The following is a 20094-nucleotide window of genomic DNA, read 5'->3' on the forward strand; positions in this document are numbered from 1 at the left end:
CCAATGATATTTCAGATTCATAATTTATCAGAGCACTTAGAACATATATATTCTATCAGACTGAGAGCACCCACCTGGACTGCAATTGACACCATGCTACACCATCACTGGTCCCTCACTGTCCTACAATATCCTGGACTCGCCTGCCCCCCCCCCTTCCCCCCTTCACTCCGCATCACTGGATCCGCAGTGTCCTACAATAACCAAACTCTGCTGAGCCCCCCATCACTGGGACCGCACTGTCCTACAATATCCCGGGCTTTGTTGCATCCTCCATCACTTAAAGGTTCCTCACTTTCCAAAAATATCCAGGACTCGACCGCGCCCTTTATTACTGGGTCACTCACTGTCCTACAATATTCTGCTCTCTACATCTACCTCCGTCACTGGGTCTCTCATTGTCTTAAAATATCCTGGACTTGCGTGCACTCTTCTTCAATGGCCCCTCACTGTCCTACAACATCCTTTGCTCTACCCCCATCACAGGGCCCCTCACTGTCTTACAACAGCCTTTACTGTCTCCCATCAGTGGGCCCCTACTGTCCTACAACAATATTTACTGTCCCCCATCACGGGGCCCCTCACTGCCAATATTATCTGGACTCTACTTCACCTTCCATCATTAAACCCGCCCTATCCTACAATATCCCGGTCCCTGTTGCACCCTCACTGTCCTATAGCATCCTGGACTAGGCTGCATCCTCCGCCACTTGGTCCCTCACTGCCATCCTGTGTCGTGGATTCTACTGCACCTTCCCTCACTGGGCCCCTTAAAGTCCTACAATATCCTGGACTCCACTGCACCCGCCATCTCTGGGCCCCTCAAGACCCTGTTAACTGTAAGTTCCATCACTGACTGCTGGTGTCGGCCACTACGAGGTACCCAGCGGAAGCCTCCATCACTGCCCTCACTGCCCTGATGCCGCTGCACTCTCCGTCCCCTTGTCCCCTCGCTGTCACTGGTGGACTCTGCTCTGCATGTTCTATCAGCGAGCCCCTCACTCTCCCGCGCTTATACTGCTAGACTCCACAGTTCATGTGACTTCTACACCTTGCAGTCCCCCGGTTTTATGCAACACATCCTGGTGTAATACGCGTGTGTTAATGTAAATCACTCTGACACCCTGCATTGGGATGAGTAGGGCTATACAAGAAAAAATAGTGGTACTTAAATTATCTCAATGCCTCCGCATGGGAAAGTAAGCTATATATAAAAGCAATTGCTCTGTGTAAATACTGGACCAACACATCTGACATTCTTACAGTGCATGCATATCTCCTAAACAGGGACTAAACAAAGTGAAAAGCTACTGCAGTCAAACAAGGATTGGCATAGCCAATAGGTCTCGCCTTTGGGAACTTATAAGTGTTTATTTATCCAGCACAATATCCTTGGTGCAACAACATCAAGTGTTGCATGGCTAAACACGTATAAGGTCCCAAAAGCGAGACCTATTGGCTATGCCAACGCTTGTTTAAGAATGTACTTGACTTTCCCTGAGTATCCTTTAAGTAAGAAATGATGTCTGCCTCATTAACAGTTTGTCAGCTAATTGGTTGGTTGGAAAGCTTTATTTCATTCACCAGGATAATAAAAGCAACATAAAATATACAGTGTCAAATATAAATACATTAACGTACAATATACATAGTCAGCACAATCAATTTTTCTTCCTTGCCACCTGATAATAGAACCAACTGTGCCTGCTACTTTTGGATCAGTTTCAGGTTTAAACAATTATTGTAAAGTGCAAGGGAGAGCACAGGCTATGACCTGCTGCCATCAAATATGATACAAATGCATACAAATACATACGTAAAAGACATATTACTGTTAAAATAATTTTAAAAAGGAACATTGGTCATTTTTGTAAAGTGCAAGGTGCAAACCCTGTCTTTTGTCAAACTGCACATTGCAAACAGATACAAACTTCTAAGTAAACAAGGCAGATGGGTGGCAAGATATGTCTGTTAAAAATATTTTTTAAAGTTAAAAAGACCGATAAAACAGCAATTCAAACTTCCTAAATACAGTATGCAAATCAATACACCACTATACAGTTTGTCAGCTAATTATAACCACAGTAATACAGACTTTTAATGTTCTTTCCTGGGTTGTTACACTTTTCTGGTTCTCTGTAAGAATACTTGGGAAATTATTGCCATTAAAAGGTTGAAACACTGATATGTGGAGTACTGTGCAGCGATTTCTCATCTGCCCCACTGTTAAAATTTGACTGCAAACCGAGAACAACTCAATATTTACTGGTCACTTTCACTCCGTCATTGGTTCACTTGGAGCATCTTTGTACAAACCAGCTCTTTGGATTTTTGTGGATACAAACCAGTATAAAACAATACAATATCAGTTGTGCCTGAAAAAAACACTTTTGACCGTAGCCTCATTTCAGACATAAAATGGCTGCGCTTCTTCAAAAGCCGCGTTTAGATCCCTAGGTATTTTTAGAGATACATAGGCGTGGCCAAATGATCAGATGGTGGAGGGTGGTCTGTTGAAGTTGCCACCTGCCCTTAGAATATTTTGATTTTTGCTTGCTATTTTCCCATTAAATATGTGTTAGACTTCTATGAGCTTTCCTGAGTGTCTACTTTAACATTTCTTTTTAGAGTTTTATATAGCGCGAACTAGACCAGAGAAATCGGGTATCAGAGCGCTCTACATGAGCACCAGCTTCGTTACAGAAGGACACATTCATTAATGTTAGGCACAGGGAGATTAGGTAATTTGCCCAGAATAACAGGATGTTGATCGTCGTTGCCGAGACTCAAACCCGGTTCCCCAGCTTTGAGGTCGACCACTCTAGCCGCAAGGCTACATCCTCTCCTCACTTTTCTTCACACAGTGTGAGTAGCAGCACTTTGCTTGCTCACATGTTCACATCCATTTAAAAAAATGCACTAAAGCGTTTAGGCTGGTAAACAATGTGAGTTGTTTCAGCATGGAGACTATCCCCTTCCCCCCCATGCAGCTCCAAGCTAACAAAAGCAGTTGACAGTCTGAAACATTCAGATATGTTTGTATGGTTTGATAAACACTCACTGTGCATGCCCAGCAAAGTGATTCTGCCTTGAAGTTAATCTAGTTGCTTTGGGCAACATCATTCTGACGCACATGTGCACTGTATACATTGCTGTAAGAAACTGGGTTATTAGTTGCAAAGGATGTGAGTCCTTCAGAAGTAATAGGTTTTCAACTTTCTCCTTCCTGGGAGCCAAGTACACCATTGTGGCACTTGACTCTCTCAGAGTAGTGAAGCAGAGCAGTCATAGCCCTACTCACGAGAGGTGGTGTGGGCAGCAACAAAACTCAATAACACAGTCCAGTTAGTGTTTCATTATATAAAAAGGAATGGTCATTCATTACTGTTAGATTTAGGAGGCCGGAGTTGGCACAGGTAGGCACTTTGTGACAAAAAGGGACCCTTGCATCTAGTCAGGGTAAGGGGATACACTCCTAAAATAACCCCTGCTCACCCCCTTGGTAGCTTGGCACGAGCAGACAGGCTTATCTCAGAGGCAGTGTGTAAAGCATTTGTGACCACATACCGTAATCAAGTGACAACATTACAGATGGACACCAAACAGGTTTTATTTAAAAAATAAGTATTCTTTATATAGACTTATCACAGGACCACAAATGACACAAATCCACAATACTATACTTAAAATGGTAGGTTTAGCTTAGTTCTCTTTAGTTCTTAAATGCGACACTTTGAGTCAATGTACCTTAAGATGCGACATGCGGGGCAACAAAAGTGTTGCAACGATGGAAATGCGACAAAGATCTGGTGCAAAGAAATAAAGGTGTCAAGTTCTTCCTGATGTGGCACGCTTCTCCGATGATGCAAAAAGTCTCGATTCGATGCGCCAGCGGCGACACCCTTGTTCCGCGATGCGATGACAACCGCTTCGGCTGCAACACTCTTCTCCGACGTTGCGAGACGCTTCTGCACAATGCGACAACTACAGCGGCGACATTCAAGATGCGTCGGCAACAGCTCCGACGGCGGCACGCTGCTCCGTGGATGAGAGATGCTTCCCTCAATGCGGTGATATACGACAGCTACAGCGGCAACATCCAAGATGCGACGGCAGCAGCAGCGACTGCGACACGCTTCCTCTTCGTTGCGAGACGCTTCTCTCAATGCGGTGCAATACGACAGCTACATCAGTGACATCCAAGATGCGACGGCAGCAGCAGCGATGGAGACACGCTGTTTCCTCTTGAGTCGCGCTTCCAGCTCCTTGCGACACGCAGTCCCTCAGAAGGCCCAAAACAGCAGCAGGCACTTCCCAAGGAACTCCGGGGAGCTGGGGGTTGAAGTCTGTTGTCCCTGAGACTTCAGCACGAGTTAAGCTCTGTTCCAAGCCCTTGGAGATCCTCACAAGTTGATGAAAGTACACAAAGTCCCTTTCTCATCTCTTTGGCAGTAGGGCAACCACTGCAGGCCAATCCCCCAAGGAGCACTTCGGCTTAGGGATAGTCTCTCCTCAGTTTATTCTGGTTCCACTCCTCAGCAAAGGTTTCTTCTTATTTGTCTAAAAGTGATCTAAATTTTTGGGATCAGGGTCCCAATACTTATACCCCAAAAGCCTTTGTCCTCTGAGGGCAGAGGGGCCTTTGCCCAGTTAAAACCAGCTCTGGCCTATGGAGAGCAGGTAGCCTTGCAATAGTGAAAAACGAAAATAGCTGTAATTCACTAATAGGACATGCCACACACATCAGGGCTTGTCATACCTTATACTTACAATGCACCCTGCCCTTGGGCCTACCATAGGGGTGTCTGATATGTTGAAAATGGAAGGTTTAGGGACTGGCAAGTGGGTGCACGTGTTCAATCAATATGGCAGTACCATACTGCAGACATTATCTGCAATGGCAGACCTTAGACACACTCTTACAGGCTGCTTCTGTGGGTGGCACAACCAATGGCCCCATCGGACCAATTTGCCGGAAAAAGCTGTAATTTTGGTCCTAGTGGCAAGTTCTATCCACTAGGAGCAGATTTCTTTAAGCTTCCGGACTGCTAAATTTTACTTTGGTTTCTAGGGCATGATTGCCTGTCCCTGTTATAGGACCTGTCCTCTGTCTGGAATCATGGTACCTCCTAACACCTGAGTTCTTTCAACAGCATTTCCACAACCCTCCAGTAGAGTACCCTGCAGCCACTCTCCCCAGGCCCCATTGCTTTGACCATCTTGCAGGACACCTTTGTGTCAGCAGAGGAGTCAGTTGCCACCACCCTGATGGGAGCCGCCGAGCTGCAGGAACAGTCCACTAAAGATCCAGGGAACCATCCAGGGTCTGCCCAAGCAGGCCCCTCTCTCTACTGTCCTTCAGAGGGTATAAGTAGGCCACTGGCCCTGGAGAACCATTTGGAATAAAAGTCCTTCAGTCCATCCTTGCAGTGACATGAAGTGGCTCCTCCTTCCAGTTGGGAATTCATCACCATGTTGATTTCAGATTCAGTGAGTTCTGAACTGTTTGTCTTTTGTGCATGAGTTGTTGTTTTGGAGTGAACAGTACTGGAAGGTAGTCTGCCCAATCCTACAGTACCACATCATCAATCCACCCCTGCCTCAATCCTCCTGCCCAGCATTCTGGATCATTTAAACATGGAGGCTAGAAAGGGTCAATGGAAAAACCTTCTGTGGGAGCCTTAGCCCTATCCCTCAACTGTCACAGCTGCCTGATCCCTCTCCACCAAAACATCAAAGGAGAGCCACTCTGGGTTTGACTTAAGAGGTCTAGCCTTCCTCATTTGTTTCTGTGAGCTTGGTCTATCATGCAGTGTGGCAAGTTGATGAGCACATGCAGGTTTCCTCCTCACCAGTCTTCTTTCCCAGGAACTAGGCCAAGCACTGACAAATTACTCAATTGTGTGGGTAGGCCTTTGATCCTCATTCTGGCCTCCAGAATAATTAATTTGGTCTAGTGGTGGGTTGGGGACTAAAAGCACCAAATCTAATTATGATCTGAGCTAGGGAACTATGACAATTGTCCAAAAGCCTCCAGAAGTACAGTTACCACAAAAGTGACTTTACGTCTAAACTCGGAGTACATGTTTACCCAAGGATTGATACATCTCTACGCCTACCGAGGGCAAAACTGCTGTTGGGTAGATTTTGCCCATAATGTGTAATTCAGTTAAACACAAGGACTTTCGGTAAGCATTGCAGATGTATACCATGAATGTCCACTCGCATTATAAGGACTAAACCAGGTCAGCGCAACTGTCGGCACAAGGATCTCTTCTGCAGCAGGCTACCAGTACCCAGATATCAGGCTGAGCTAGAGAGTAGTCTCACAGACTCAGCCCACATGTGTGCACATACCTGCACAAATGTGTGCTTATGTGCTCACATGTTTATGTGTAACCAGCCCAGTGACTCTTGCTCAGCTGCGCAGTGGTGGACATTACCTTATCCATCTCAGCCCATTACCAAAATATTTTCTGTGAGTGAGACTCAGTTGGTGAGACTCACACACAATCAAAATAAAAAACTTGGTAGTCAGAAAATGAAAACTCCAGGGGGATTAAATAAGCAGAACTAATTTCCTGCAATTGCTCATTTCATTATATGTGCATAAGGGAAATTATGTTGCTCGACTGGAATTATCTGTTGGTTTAGTGCAGTGATGTTGAAACCTTGTTCTGTTGGTTTCATTTTGTGCTTCTGTCTTCCATGTAAACCACTGCTGGCCACTGTGACAAATGTTGCTGTTAGTTGACTGGGGTGCCAGCCCTGGTGAAACAACAGCCACAGTCCCTTCTGAGGTGAACCACAAAAAGTCACTAAATGAACCTGTTCTTAACCCTGTCTAGCTAGGCACAAAAATCAGTCAGGCTTAACTTAGAGGCAATGTGTAAAGTATTTCTGCACCACACAAACAGCAATACATTGAAAACACAACACAAGAAAAATCTCAAACCAATTAAAAGAAATAGAGTAAATTTAGATAAATGATTTAACTCAAAAATCCAATCAGTCAAATTGGAGTTATGAATGTTTAAAGTTATTGGTAAAAACTAGCACCTAAAAGATCAAAGCGCCAACCGCAGACATCTAGTTGCGCGAGACGCAGTCAAAGTAGAAAAATATGGATGACCCCAATGGAGCATGGTTTGGATACAAAGAGTGGCCTGGACCGAGACTGAGAAGGTAAAGTTCAGTGAGGTGTCCGAGGGGGCGCATCATCAAATGATAGGCTTAGGTCGAAGCGGCAGTGAAGATTTCTACATTCGGACTTTGTCTCTGAAATGGAAGTCAAGAATCTCCAGCAGGAGGAGGTAGAATGCTGTAGCTGAAGACAGTTTCATGAGGCCAGATACCCGTTTGGCGAAGAACCACTGGAAAGGTTTTTTTGATGCATAGAAAAACATAGCGGGAGAAGCATCTAACTCAATTCGACCAGCGATACACCTCAGACAGATAAGCGAACAGGTCTCCTAATGGTTCTCATAGCACTTTTATGCCAGAATTTGTCTAGGTCTCAGTTTTGGATTTTGGCCTTTTGAGGAGGAGGGTCGAGATTAATTTGCATATGACTGGGTCCAAACTGGAATGGCATGGTGAGAAAAAGGTTTCTACTTTCAGACTTTGTCTCTGAAATGGAAGTTAAAAATCTCCCGCAGGATGAAGTAGAATGCTGTAGCTGAAGACAATTCATGAGGCCAAATACCCCTTTGGTGAAGAAGCGCTGAAAAAGATTTGCTGGTGCAAAGAAGAACATAGTGGGATGGGACACAAAGTCAATTCAACCAGCGATGGATCTCGGGCGGATAGGCGAGCTGGTTTCCTAATGGTTCTCATAGCACATGTAGGCCAAAATTTGTCTGTCTCAGTTTTGGATTTTGACCATCTGGACATCTTTAGCACCACGTTCAAGGGTTTTGGACTGGAGGGGCACAAATTGAAGGGTCAGGACTCACGCAGGCTGGATCCACGTGTGAGTTCAAGATGGAGGAAGCCTTTTGTGTGCCTGTGGATCTGAACAGGAGGCCAGCAAATTAGCCCTTGTAAGGTACTCTGGAGGGCCCTGGGACAGTGGAAGATGTAGGGCTCAACAACAGGACTGGCCTCTGAGGGATCAAGGCAGGTTCCAGATAGCAAAACAGTCCTTTCAGGTACAGCAACAGTCTTGCAGAGTGCAGAGCCGGTCACAGCAGCAGGCACATCCTCTGAACGTCCTTATGCAAGTCCAGTAGTGAACTGAAGATTTGTTGCTTGAGGTCCCCTTTTTATACCCTGGTGCACTGGATCTGGAAGGTGGGAGAAACGTCTAAGGAGTGGCTTTGAAGTGTGGAAGCGGAACGCACTCTATTCAGTTCTGAGTGGGTCTGGGCTCAGTTCTGCCTCCCCCATCTTTCCAGCAGATGGCCCATTGATGCACACCCAATCCCTCTATTTTGAGACTGTCTGGGAAGAATTCACAAAGTCTAACTGCCAGTTACACCCAGTCATGTGACCCAAGACAGGCTATAGACACGAAAGTGCTAAGGGCTGGAAAATGCCAGTTTCTAAAAGTGGCATTTACAAAATAGTAATGGAAAATCTTTACCATTAAAGAGAGTCTATCATTACAATTACATAAACACCAAATAACTACCTGCTCCCAATTTGAAATTACACCTTATTCAATGTAAGGAGGAATCCCCAATGTTATCCAATGGGAGATGTAGGCCTCACAGTAGTGAAAAGCGAATTTAGGAGTTTTTCACTACCAGGACATGTAAACCTCAAAAGTACATACCCAACATTTTAATTATACAGCACCCTGCCCATTTGGGCATAGAACCTACCTTAGGGGTCACTTATATATAATAAAAGGGGAGCTTTAGGCTTGGCAAGGGAGTTTAAATGCCAAGTAGACAAGGCATTTTAACACTGCATTCAGGCTGCAATGGCAGGCCTGGGACATGTTTTAAAGGGCTATGTATGCGGGTGGCACAATAAGTGCTGCTGGCTCACTAGTATAATTTAATTTACAGGCCCTGGGTATATGGTAAACCACTCTACAAGAGTTTTACAGGTAAATGAAATATGTCCATTTGGTATAAGCCAATGTAACTATGTTTCTTGGAAGAGAGCACAAGCACTTTAGCACTGGTTCGCAGTGGTGAAGTGCTCAGTCTTAAGGCCAACAAAAATAAATTCAGTAAAAAGTGGAGGAAAAAAGGCAAAAGGTTTGGAAGTGACCCTGGTGAGAGGACCAGGTCCAACAGCCACCACTTACACAACAGAAGGAGAGCCTTTCATATTATGTTGAACCATTACAGCTATCAGTGAAGTACTAACAGTTACTACTGTTTTGTGGGGTGGAGCTTGTTTTGGACTTTTTGAAAGATTTCATTATGCTGGAACCCTCCACTCACTATACAGACATACAAAGGTCTGTTGCTGTGGGTTTGCTTCTGTTGAGTGACTGTGTTTCGCTCTGTGCCAAGGAAGTCTCCCTCAGAGAGTGTCTGTGTGTGTATATTATGTGCTACATAGGCTGGGAGAAGCTCACTGCTCAATGTCTCACCTAGTCACAGACATGAGGTGCCTGCTCTGTTATCTCAAAAAAAGCTCTAATATGCTCACAAAATGGAGCCGTTTTACAGTGTGGGTAATACTTTTAAAGAGTTTCCACTCCTCTTTCATGACTAGAATAAAAGTTGAGTTTAGGACTGTGATAATGCATTCCCTGACAAATTAATGGGACTGAGGCTCCTCTTTCTCTGTCTTTTCATTTATGCCAAGCCCGTAGTGGCACAAGTTGACCAACTGTGAAATGAGGTGGTGTGCATATCTGCACAGCCTGACATGGGTGAATGGAGTTTATGCTCTGCCATTATCTTTGGGTGAAGATCGCATCAGTCACTAAACATTCATGAAAAATGTCCTAATTGTATCTGCAGCTGTGAGACCCAACATGACATAAGCAAGTGAGGGGCTGCTATGGAGTAGATCAAGATCAAAAGACTTTATTCGGTTTTGATTCAAACCATGAAAGTACATAAGCATTATAGACAATTTAAAACATCGAAACACACAATAATTCTAAGGTCTGAGCAGAAAGTGCAAAGTGCGAGGTACAGCAAATTTTCATACAAAACAAATTCATTAGAAAATGTAATCAAATCAACATAGATTCCATCATTGGTCCAAACAATTTCTCATCCTAATTGACAGTTTTAAAAATTCAGTTACTTGAAGGATGCTATGGAGTAAGAACACAGTGATTGTAGCCCAATCAGGCTGTTTGGTCTCCCAGCACATCTCACTACACGTAAAGTTTTTTCCATAATCTGGAGCATTTCTCAAACTGTTAGCTACCAGAAACACAATCATGCGCTAAATTAATTGATTTGATTTATCTGAGAGTGTTTCTGATTATACAGCATGAACCAGTAATATCACAAGCCGCTTTCCAGGCTCTGAATTTGGATTTAATAGATCATATATCTGAAAGCTCAAACTATTTAAAGGCTAAGGCATAGCTTCAAAGCTTCCCAGGCTGCTTGTCACTGAACCAGTTCTGGTTTTGTGGCCATTATCCTGCATGCATCATGCTACTGGCTGAAAAGGCAGGATTGGCAGAATCTTCTGTGACACATGACAGGGTACTTTAGGCAGCAGTGTCTGCAACATGGAGGTGGAATGGCCATTACCACTTAGATTTGATGGTGTTCCAACGTGCTACCTTTGCATGCCTTTTGGCTGAACTGTAGGAGTGTGGCATCCATCCCAAGATGTGAATTACTTTTTCAGAAATGTGAAGGGTGTAAAGTGGCCTAATTGATGGACCAGCTATGCCTTTGTGGGCCACATAATAACTGATAACACACCCACGGATAGGTGGTTCTCGGATAAGGCCACGAGCGACCTTACACCCATTTATTTAAACCCTCAGGCCGAGCCCGGCCCTGAGGGTTAAAGTGGACACATTTGGGGTGTGGAGGATGGGATGGCTCTCCACAAAGGGTTGTGTGTATAGGATTCCGAATGAGGGTACTTAGTCAGCTTTTAAGGGAGAACTGGTTTTTCTTCTTATGAAAAGGGAATGAGTATAAGAGTTGACAAATTGCTTTGTCAACTCTCCTACTCATTTTTTGTTGTTGTAGAAAACAAAAATAGCCTCCACAATATCTGCCCAAATCTAATGTAGGTTTACAACCTGGTGAGTCAGCACTTATACTTGTGCCCTTAGTTTAAACTAATAGTTTGTACTTTTCAAGTGCATTACTTTTGAAGTTTCTGGATTTTTTATTTCAACAACTGAGGTGCTATACAACACACTGGTCCCAAGAACTCTCTCTCACCTATCATCTTAGAGCGACACTTCGAGTGACAATGTCAGAGGAACAATCCACATAGTGCTGACAACTTTGCAAAGACTTGGTGCATTTTATTTGCACTTTTAACCTCCACATTTAAAAATGGAGCACAGCTAACAATAAAAACGTGAGCATTTTAATAACTCTATAGGTAATGAAAAAGCCCTTGTGCCATCTTTGCTGTATGGGCCTCATATTTGTGCTAAGGCGGCACACACAGAGAAGAAAAATATCACCCTGCCACCCACCTCTCCTTCCCTGGACCTTTGATCTATGCTTTTGTGTTCTCAATATGCAGGTACATTTGCTGGTGATGAGATGCCTTACTGAGTCACAGTGTGCCAACGACCACTCATTTATGCCATTGGATGTATTCCCCATACATTGATCTGGGCTAGAAGCCATAACATCATTTCCTTTGATCTGCTTTCTATGTCATGTGATGGGTTTCCGTGATGTTATCACCAGGTCAACGGTCATGTGATGATTGTAAGTGACAGCATCAAGATAATTAGCTTTGGTTTTTTTGTTAACCTAAACATATCCTATCTTTTTTTGCCTCCAGAATGTTACCAAGAACTGTCTGTGGGACACAGGAGGGATTACTTTGCAACGAGGAGTCTCTGTCTGCAGTCACTGCTCCTTTATCTGATTAGTGGGAGTCTTTCGATGAGGGATAACATTGCAGGAAACACAATGTAGGTCCTGGAAAGCAGGAAACAGGAAATGCTGGTGAGTCCTCTGGTCCTGATGCAACCAGCTCCATTCTGCATAATCCCTCATGGTGGGAGCTCGGAATTTGGTACTGAAGGGTTTCATCTTTTAATAGGCAGCACTATGCACCCCCTCGAAAAGTCTGCAAACATAAGCATCTATAAATGATGGTCTTTTGTGGTTAATCATATTTCACACTTTTAATGCCTTATATACGTTTGCAAAACAAAATAAAAAAGAAATTGATGAATTGTCAATGCCCGACCTATCGGCTCTCCCAATGCTTGTTTATAGGTGCTGTGATTGTCTCATTAGCGCACATTGCGTAAAATCAAATGACCAGCACTGTTTTAAAGCCTGACTTAGGGAGGTTGTTGAAAAGGGGTTTGTTAATAAATAATGCTTGATCCATTGGGTTTGGCCAGCCAAAAGGAGTGAACACTGGTGTTTAAGCCGCTGCAACAACATTTGAAAACCATAGACAATCTCACCCCTCCAATCATCGTTAGACCCTTGCATGGAACTGATACTGCTCACCTGAGAATTTGGTATGACATAGTGATCCTAGCAGATGAAAGTTATATGTGTATTGTAAGACTTGTAGGTGGCCTTTAATGGGATGAATGTTTTGACCAATATCAGTTGTCCCTGGCAGTGTGTTGCCATACTCGCTTTGATTATTTTCATTTATTTTGGTCAGTGCCCCACTGTCCTCGATATAGACCTGCAGGTCATAAAATCATCCCCATTATTACCTACCAGTTTAGTATCAATAAGGATACCATCTGTACCTAACAGTTCTGGCAATGTACTACAATGTGCTGAGTAGCTGCTCAGAGACTTGCAGGTCAAAGGACTGAACCTTGGTGCGGCTATTTTAGGCTTACATTGTACAGAAGTTAATAAAGTGAGTACATTTAAGATAATTGACTTTGTGGTATGTGGTATATGGTCATGATTATTAAGAAAGTCAACTCTCTGATGATTTGTAAGCACACACAGACCAGGTAGAAGAGGAATGTAAGGATCCCAAACCAGTCATGCATCCATTTTATTAATCATAAAATGATGAAAATGTTTTCATACATTTAGACCCGCTACCATGGGCCTGATTCACAAATTTAAATGTACACGTTTGTGTACGTTTACTACTTTTAGATATTACCAAAGGTAAACTTAGACCAAAAGTCTAAATTTACAGCTTTAGGTATTCACATAAGGCATTTACGGGTAGTATCTTTATCTCCGCACTAGGGTTGGAATCTCCCCACTTGCGACAGCATCTCTGCCCGAGGGTGGAGATTCCACTCTGGATGCGGAGAGTACACTACTTACCCGGAGTGTACTCTCGGCACTCACAGTAGAATCCCCGCACTCGGGAGGAGATTCCGCCCCGTGTGAGGACGTAAAGATACTAGATGTTGTGATTATTGGTTAAATATTTGAGTCTTTTGAAGTTTTCTAAACTGAGAGGGATTTGTTTCAGTGTAAAGATGGACTGGAGGTGTGTTGCAGATTTGTATTACTATGATGGAAAGGGTTCTGTCACCAAACCTCACAGTTCTGGATGTTGAGGTTTCTGCAATGAATTGAGAATTAGACCACAATATGCTGATATAGCAATGCTATGAACATGTTTTGCATGTAAAGTCTGGGAATTGAAGATAGAGACTTCTGTGTACCATTAGTAATGCTGTAAACATAATCCTTTCGACCCTTTGCTTTACCAGAAGCCAGTCACGATGCTGCAGAAAAGAGGTAGTATGGGTATTTTTAAGACATTGTTTAATGAAACACACAGCAGCTTTCTAAATCAATTGCATTCGGTGTATTATAGAGTACAGGGGGGATAGCTAGAGCGGTTTCCCATAATATAATTTAGATCGAACAAAAGTGTTCTCAATAGAGATGTGAAATTGGTCCTCGATACGAAGGAGGAGAGGTTTTATGGTATTCAACAGGCAATAACTGGTTAGAGAGCCTTCCGATGCTTGCTATTTCAGTGAGAGGTCGCTGTTAATGTCAATCTATTTCAGAAGCCAGCTCAAGATTTCAGATAGGCATGGTTCTTCTGTGGTGAGCAGTAATTCTGTTTTTAATGGGTTAAGTTGAAGAAAGTCCTTAAACATCCACCATCTAGCATATGGCACAGAGCAGGCAGTATTTTGACACAATCCTGGGATTTAATGCAGCGATTTCGATTTGTCAGACTCAAAATTAGATGTGTATTATCAGTACATGTAAAAAATGTGTACCCGTCCAGTGAAGAGCAAATATTAAGGGGTGTATGTAAATATTAACAACGGTGAGGGTAAGACAGAACCCTTAGGGACCACACAACTAAGTAATCAAAAAATGGAGGATAAATTACGGATGGGTTTCTGTCCTTCAAGAATAAGTAGTTTTATGCTCGCTAGCTCGTTGCCAACCAGTGATTTCCCCTTGTTTTTCCTGGATTTTTTTTAAAGGCGAAACTTTGTCGAAGGTGGGGATTACAGTCTTATTAATTGTGTGGACTAACTGTACTGGATAGCCATTGCTAGTGAGTACCGATTTTAGACTATGTACTACTAATGACGCTATTCTACAAGGGGAACAATTCTTTAAGCGCCTTTTGTCTTCAGAGGTTGGTGTTTGGAGTGGCATTAAGAATATCAGTCAAGGGAATTGTGGCTGTAGTGGCTAAATGGTCACTGCAAATCATCTTGATGGGGTTGTCTACAATGATTGACTCGATAGAAAAGATGGGGTTGAGTAGGTAACCTCCTCTACGTGTGGGTTTTAAATAATCAATTGGAAGTTGTAAATAGGGGAGTGAAAAATATGTGCCATTCACTTTTGTGTAATTTGGGTACAATTAATCAAATTACACAAAATGATGTGAAATACATATCTGCCATTTTGTGCAATGCTTGACGTGAGGACACGTTTTGTGATTTAAAAAAAGTATGAACAATTCAATTGCAGGGAACAACAGACTCTTGTGTTCTAGTGGCGTCCTGCAGCGACTGCCTGCTTTGTGAAATCTCACCAGGAGGTGGCCTATTGCATAAGGAAAACACCGTTACATGGTGGTTGGCAGAGTTTTTGCTAAATTGCATGCTCCAAGCAGAGTGTGGAATGGGCAAAACTCTGTGTACTCCACCGGCGGAGTGAAGTTTACTGCCCACCCCTGATTGTTATTCCCGAGGATGCAGAATTAACAAGCCATTTCCACCCACCTGGCGCATTTGTATTGGCATTCCATTGATTTTATAACAATTTTTTGAGTCATGATAAAGTTTAGAAAAATTGGTGATGTGACTATTTTTTTGTTATTTTTAGGTGTTCTACCTCTTGTGGTGGTGAGATCTGATCTTAGAAAAAGGTTTTTGCAGAGTTAATGCTGTTGTGCCTTTATGTGTTTTCAAGTGTGAATATAATTTTTTATGTTAAGGCACTGGTCTATAATTAAATTTTTCTGTATCCCTATTCCCTATTGTGTATATGTTAAGTGCTGTCCCTTTTTCTGCACTCCCGTTTCTCTCACTCTCTGAAATGGTTCATTTTTCTTGAGTCCCTCGTTGAACTCTTCTCTGAATGTTATGGTTATGATTATGTCATATGTTTTACGTGTCATATACTGGTGCAATATGCCGTTTACCACAGGAGGCAGACTAGATTTCCTCACACTGATACTTACACTAAACAGGCCCAGTAGTGGCACGCCTTTTGTTATTCTCCTGAGCTCCCAGACAGACTTTTCCAAAACTACTTTTTTTTTCCCAGCATTTTATTTGGATTCATGAATCACCGCTGCCTCAAGCAAAACAATTATTTTGGTTGTGCCAAGCGGCGTGTTTTAATGTTTTCTTTCGTTCTATTTTTACTCCACCTAAAACAAGGCTACTTTTAAAATCGTTTGATCCCTGCCAGTTGAGTGCATTTCTGTTCTGAATCTGATAATGTCATTAAAATAGGAGAGTTTAAGCTCAAACTGTTCCTTCATTATTTCTAAACGTTCCGTATCTTCCCATCGCCCGTCTCTCTATTAACTCACCTTTTCTACAGAGTAAAAGCCCTCTTTTTAGATTTATCCAGTGTATCAAAAGCCCAGTTACTCTTGGCACATATTGGAGACAGGCTCTCTGTGGCACGATATTAAATCTTTAAATACTAGAAAGTCAGATAACATTTTCTCTATTTATTTATTTCTTTATTTCTTTTTTGCAGTTGTGCAGCACAAACTTGGCCCAATAACTTTAGATCGGTTTAAATAGGCACCAGATTACATTACACATTTTTGGGACACAGGGAGATAAGAGCTTGATTTAAAGTTTGGCAAATGGTGCAGTTCATCAGCGTGGCAGAGGACAGTGAGAGAGCGCCATTTACAGTGAAATTTGTAGGGGTGCAGCATATGTACAAGTAGTTAGCACCCGCATATATAAAGGACTTTTAATCATGTTAGACGCAATGTATGACGAGTACTTAAGTAAATTGGTATCAGAGAATGTGCAGAACCAACGTTACAAGGTGCAAATTCATATTTGCTGCAATATAGAGCTGCTTTGAAATGAAATCTTTTACTACTTAGAAGAGTGTTTAATTGATTTACTAATGTGTCTTCAGATTGACTAATTGAAATGTGATCATGCTTTATGTACTCAATAAATTAGTCGAATATAGAGGAAATACATTTGTCGTTAAGGTGGAAGGCCTAGAGAACACAGAGAGTTGCTCATTTAAACGTAAGGCCTAAAGTTTAGCTGAAGCCTAGTTATGGAAATGGCGCAGGCCTGTATGAAAATGTTTTGCTTAATCATATAAACGGTAGAAATGCTTATGAAAGAGGCTTTAGAAAATGTTGCAACATTATTAGAATGTGAGCCTATGTGCATATATTCTTTTGCAGGTGCATCACCCAGTAGATTGTAGAGTAGAAGGGCCCATTGTGTATGAGAGTTAGAAATGCTAGACTCAGACATAGAGGAGTAGACCAGGAATTTGAAGATACAACTGGAAGCGACAGAGAGTCTGAGACCCAAGGAAGTTTAACGGACAAGGATGGAAGAAGGCCAACGTGGAAAACTCCATGTAATCGACACCTTGGAAAGGGCGTACCTAAAGGCGTGTCATTTGCATTTTGGGGTTTCGTATTAGGGACAGCACCCCGAGGGTGGAGGCAGAGCAGATGGGCTGAGGAGTCAGAGAGAGTGGTTGGTCTTGGTAAATAGCTTAGCTATGACAGATTCTCTAGTCTTGGAGAGAAGTGAGTGAACTTCTTTGAAGTCACCACTGCTGACACCTTTGGTTAGGTTGGGCTATTGTTGAGTAGGGATGTCACTTAGAGTAGTGTAGGGACAGATTAACCTGGATTTTTGTCTTTTATTCCGGTGAGTACCAGAACCCAGGTTATAGCTATTTTGTTTAGTCTGATGGTCCTGGAATTGATCTTGGTGTTGTTCATCAGTCGCCTGAGACTTTTCCGTAGGATTATGTTTGTATTAGTGCCTGTTTACCTTCTGAACCTCTTGCTGAGGTGTTTGTACCTGCAGTTATTTTTGGTTATGTAATAAACTTTTCAAACTTACTTTGGTCAGTGGTTCTTGGGGGAAGCAATTGGGATTTCTAAATTGTTCATTTGTTATGACAGATTGCCTAATTCACTCTATGGCAGGTAAAAAGGTCTAGTCGACCTGTGACGGGATTCTGGAGAATGATCAGCAGACTCTAGAGTTAAAATCCCGCCTTTCCAGTTGGTAGCAGAGTAGGATGGTTTACCTTCTAGAGTGAGGGTAATCCAGAAGTAGGTTGAGATTTCCCCGAGGCCCATAGAACCAAGGATGAGTGTCCAGAGAATCGCGGATGGAGGACGGCGTTCCACGAAAACCGACGGAGAGTGACAGTGCGGCAGAAAGCAGCAGGTCGAAGGAGAGTGAGTATGAAAAGGGTCATGCGTTGCTAGATTGCGGTGTTATGTTGTATTGTGTGTTGTATTGTCTTGCGGAGTTGAATGCCTGTAGTGTGAAAGAGGAACAGGTTGTGAGCGCGCGCAACCAGTGAAAATCTTGGGTTCAGGAAGAGTCCAAGTGGTCCGGGTGTATCGAACACCCATAGTAATTGTCGACCATTGTTAAGGGGGTTATGAGGTACCATTAATCGCCCGCAGGACCGAGATAGGGGGATCGAATGTGTGAGTGCGTGGGTAACGGACGCTGGTCGGAAGTTGCCGTGAGTTTGTAACCTATCAGTGAGGTGATTGTCCGGTCGTTCGCGGACAGACATTTACCGGTTCGGGTGACAATAACAGTTAGACTGTGGCCGTACAGTCAGGGAAGTGGTTGCTTGGTCGGAAGTAATCATTTTCAGTGTATGATTGGGACGCATGCGAGACCGCGAGAAGTACGGAGAAAGGAGGGGAACTGCTGCGAAACGGAGGCGAGTGACGTCAGAAAGAGCCGCGCTGAGATTGGTCGGTTGGTGTGGAGCCGCGCTGAGATAGGGCGGTTAGCGAGAAGCCGCGCTGAGATTGGTGGATTGTCATCAGGAAGTAAACAAGCGCTGTGGAACAAGGAAACGTTTTGGGTTTTCATCATGAAATGTTTTAAGGTGTTGCGGAAATGTTTCAAAGGCGAAAACAAGATAGAACCTCGGGGTGGGGAGGAGGCCCCACCCGAGGATACTCCAGCTCATTCCATGGCTACGAATGTTGGGTTGCATACCATATTGTGGCTTGATACCTGGTGTAAGATGATAGATGAAAATGAAAAATTTACTTTCCCGAAATACGGGACGTTTAGACTAGAAGTGTTGTATCAGCTGAAAGCGATTATGGCTGCGTTGCGACCTTTGCCCAGACCAACACAATTTGAAGCGTTAAATGCATGGATCAGGGCAGCCCTTGACAGGGGCAGAGATAGGCGACAAGAAAGAGTGAAACGATCAGTTAAGGCAGTCCAAGATGCGAGATAGGATGCGATGGAAAAGAGATGGAGGGTACAGACTATAGAAGGAGATAGATTGTACCCATTGCTAGATGCACAGAGGCGAAATACAGAAGACAAGGATGAGGACAGCGAGACAGACGATGGCCTGATAGAGAGGATGTTGGCAGAGAGACCACCTCCATACAATCCCGAGTTAGGGGGAACGCCAATGTCAGCCAAATGCGGGGACCATTCAGATGGGGATGGTGGGGTCAAAATGGTGAGTGATAAGAGCGCCTCAGAGGATATATTTTATCCAGTGAAGGGAGAAAAGGCACCTCCACCTTCCCCAGTGACGAGAGTAGTGGGGCGATTTACAGTGCAGAAGGTTCGGGTGGAAGAGGGTGTCCACTCACAGAAATTGCCAGATGCGCTTACGGTACCTGTTACCATAGGTCCCATAGTATCAGTGTACAACCCAGAGCAGAAACAAGTCGAGAATCCGTTGCAAAGGGGGAGTGAGAGATGCGCCAGTGAAGACAGGAGTAATGGGACAGAAGAAGGGTGGAGGCAGTTGCCAACGCCAGTAGACAGAAGTACACCTTTGGTGGCATCGGCAGACTCCTCGGAAAGACAGACGGGTTGGAGGGGACCAACGGATCTAAGGGGACCGAGGCCGAGGTCGATGAGAGAATTAAGGCCAGACTTGAGAACGTGGGAAACGGTTGTGGACACTCAGAGTGATAGATCCAGGAATGTCTTTGGGTCTGACAACCAGGAAGAAAGGATGGTATCCCACTGTGCGCCTAGTGAAAGCAGGCAAGAGTGGGAACGAGAAGGGGTGGGGCATAGGGGGGCGTCCCATCACACCTCTAGCGATGGTAGGCAGGAGTGGGTTCCAGAAGGCTGGGAAAACCGAAGGGTCCCCCCGAACACACCTGAGGAAAACAGACGAGAAATTCAGGACAGTGGCGGGAGAGGCTCTAATGGAACTACTAGCCAAGGTACATTGAGGGCTGTGATAAAGGCAAGAAGAATATATGTGCTGAGGCTGAAAACAGAAGTGGAGGAAATAGTGGAAGGTACATTGCCACTAGAGAGAATCGAACTATACGAACCAGATGAGC

This window comes from Lissotriton helveticus, chromosome 6 (genome assembly GCF_964261635.1).
Source record: "Lissotriton helveticus chromosome 6, aLisHel1.1, whole genome shotgun sequence".
Lineage (NCBI taxonomy): Eukaryota > Metazoa > Chordata > Amphibia > Caudata > Salamandridae > Lissotriton > Lissotriton helveticus.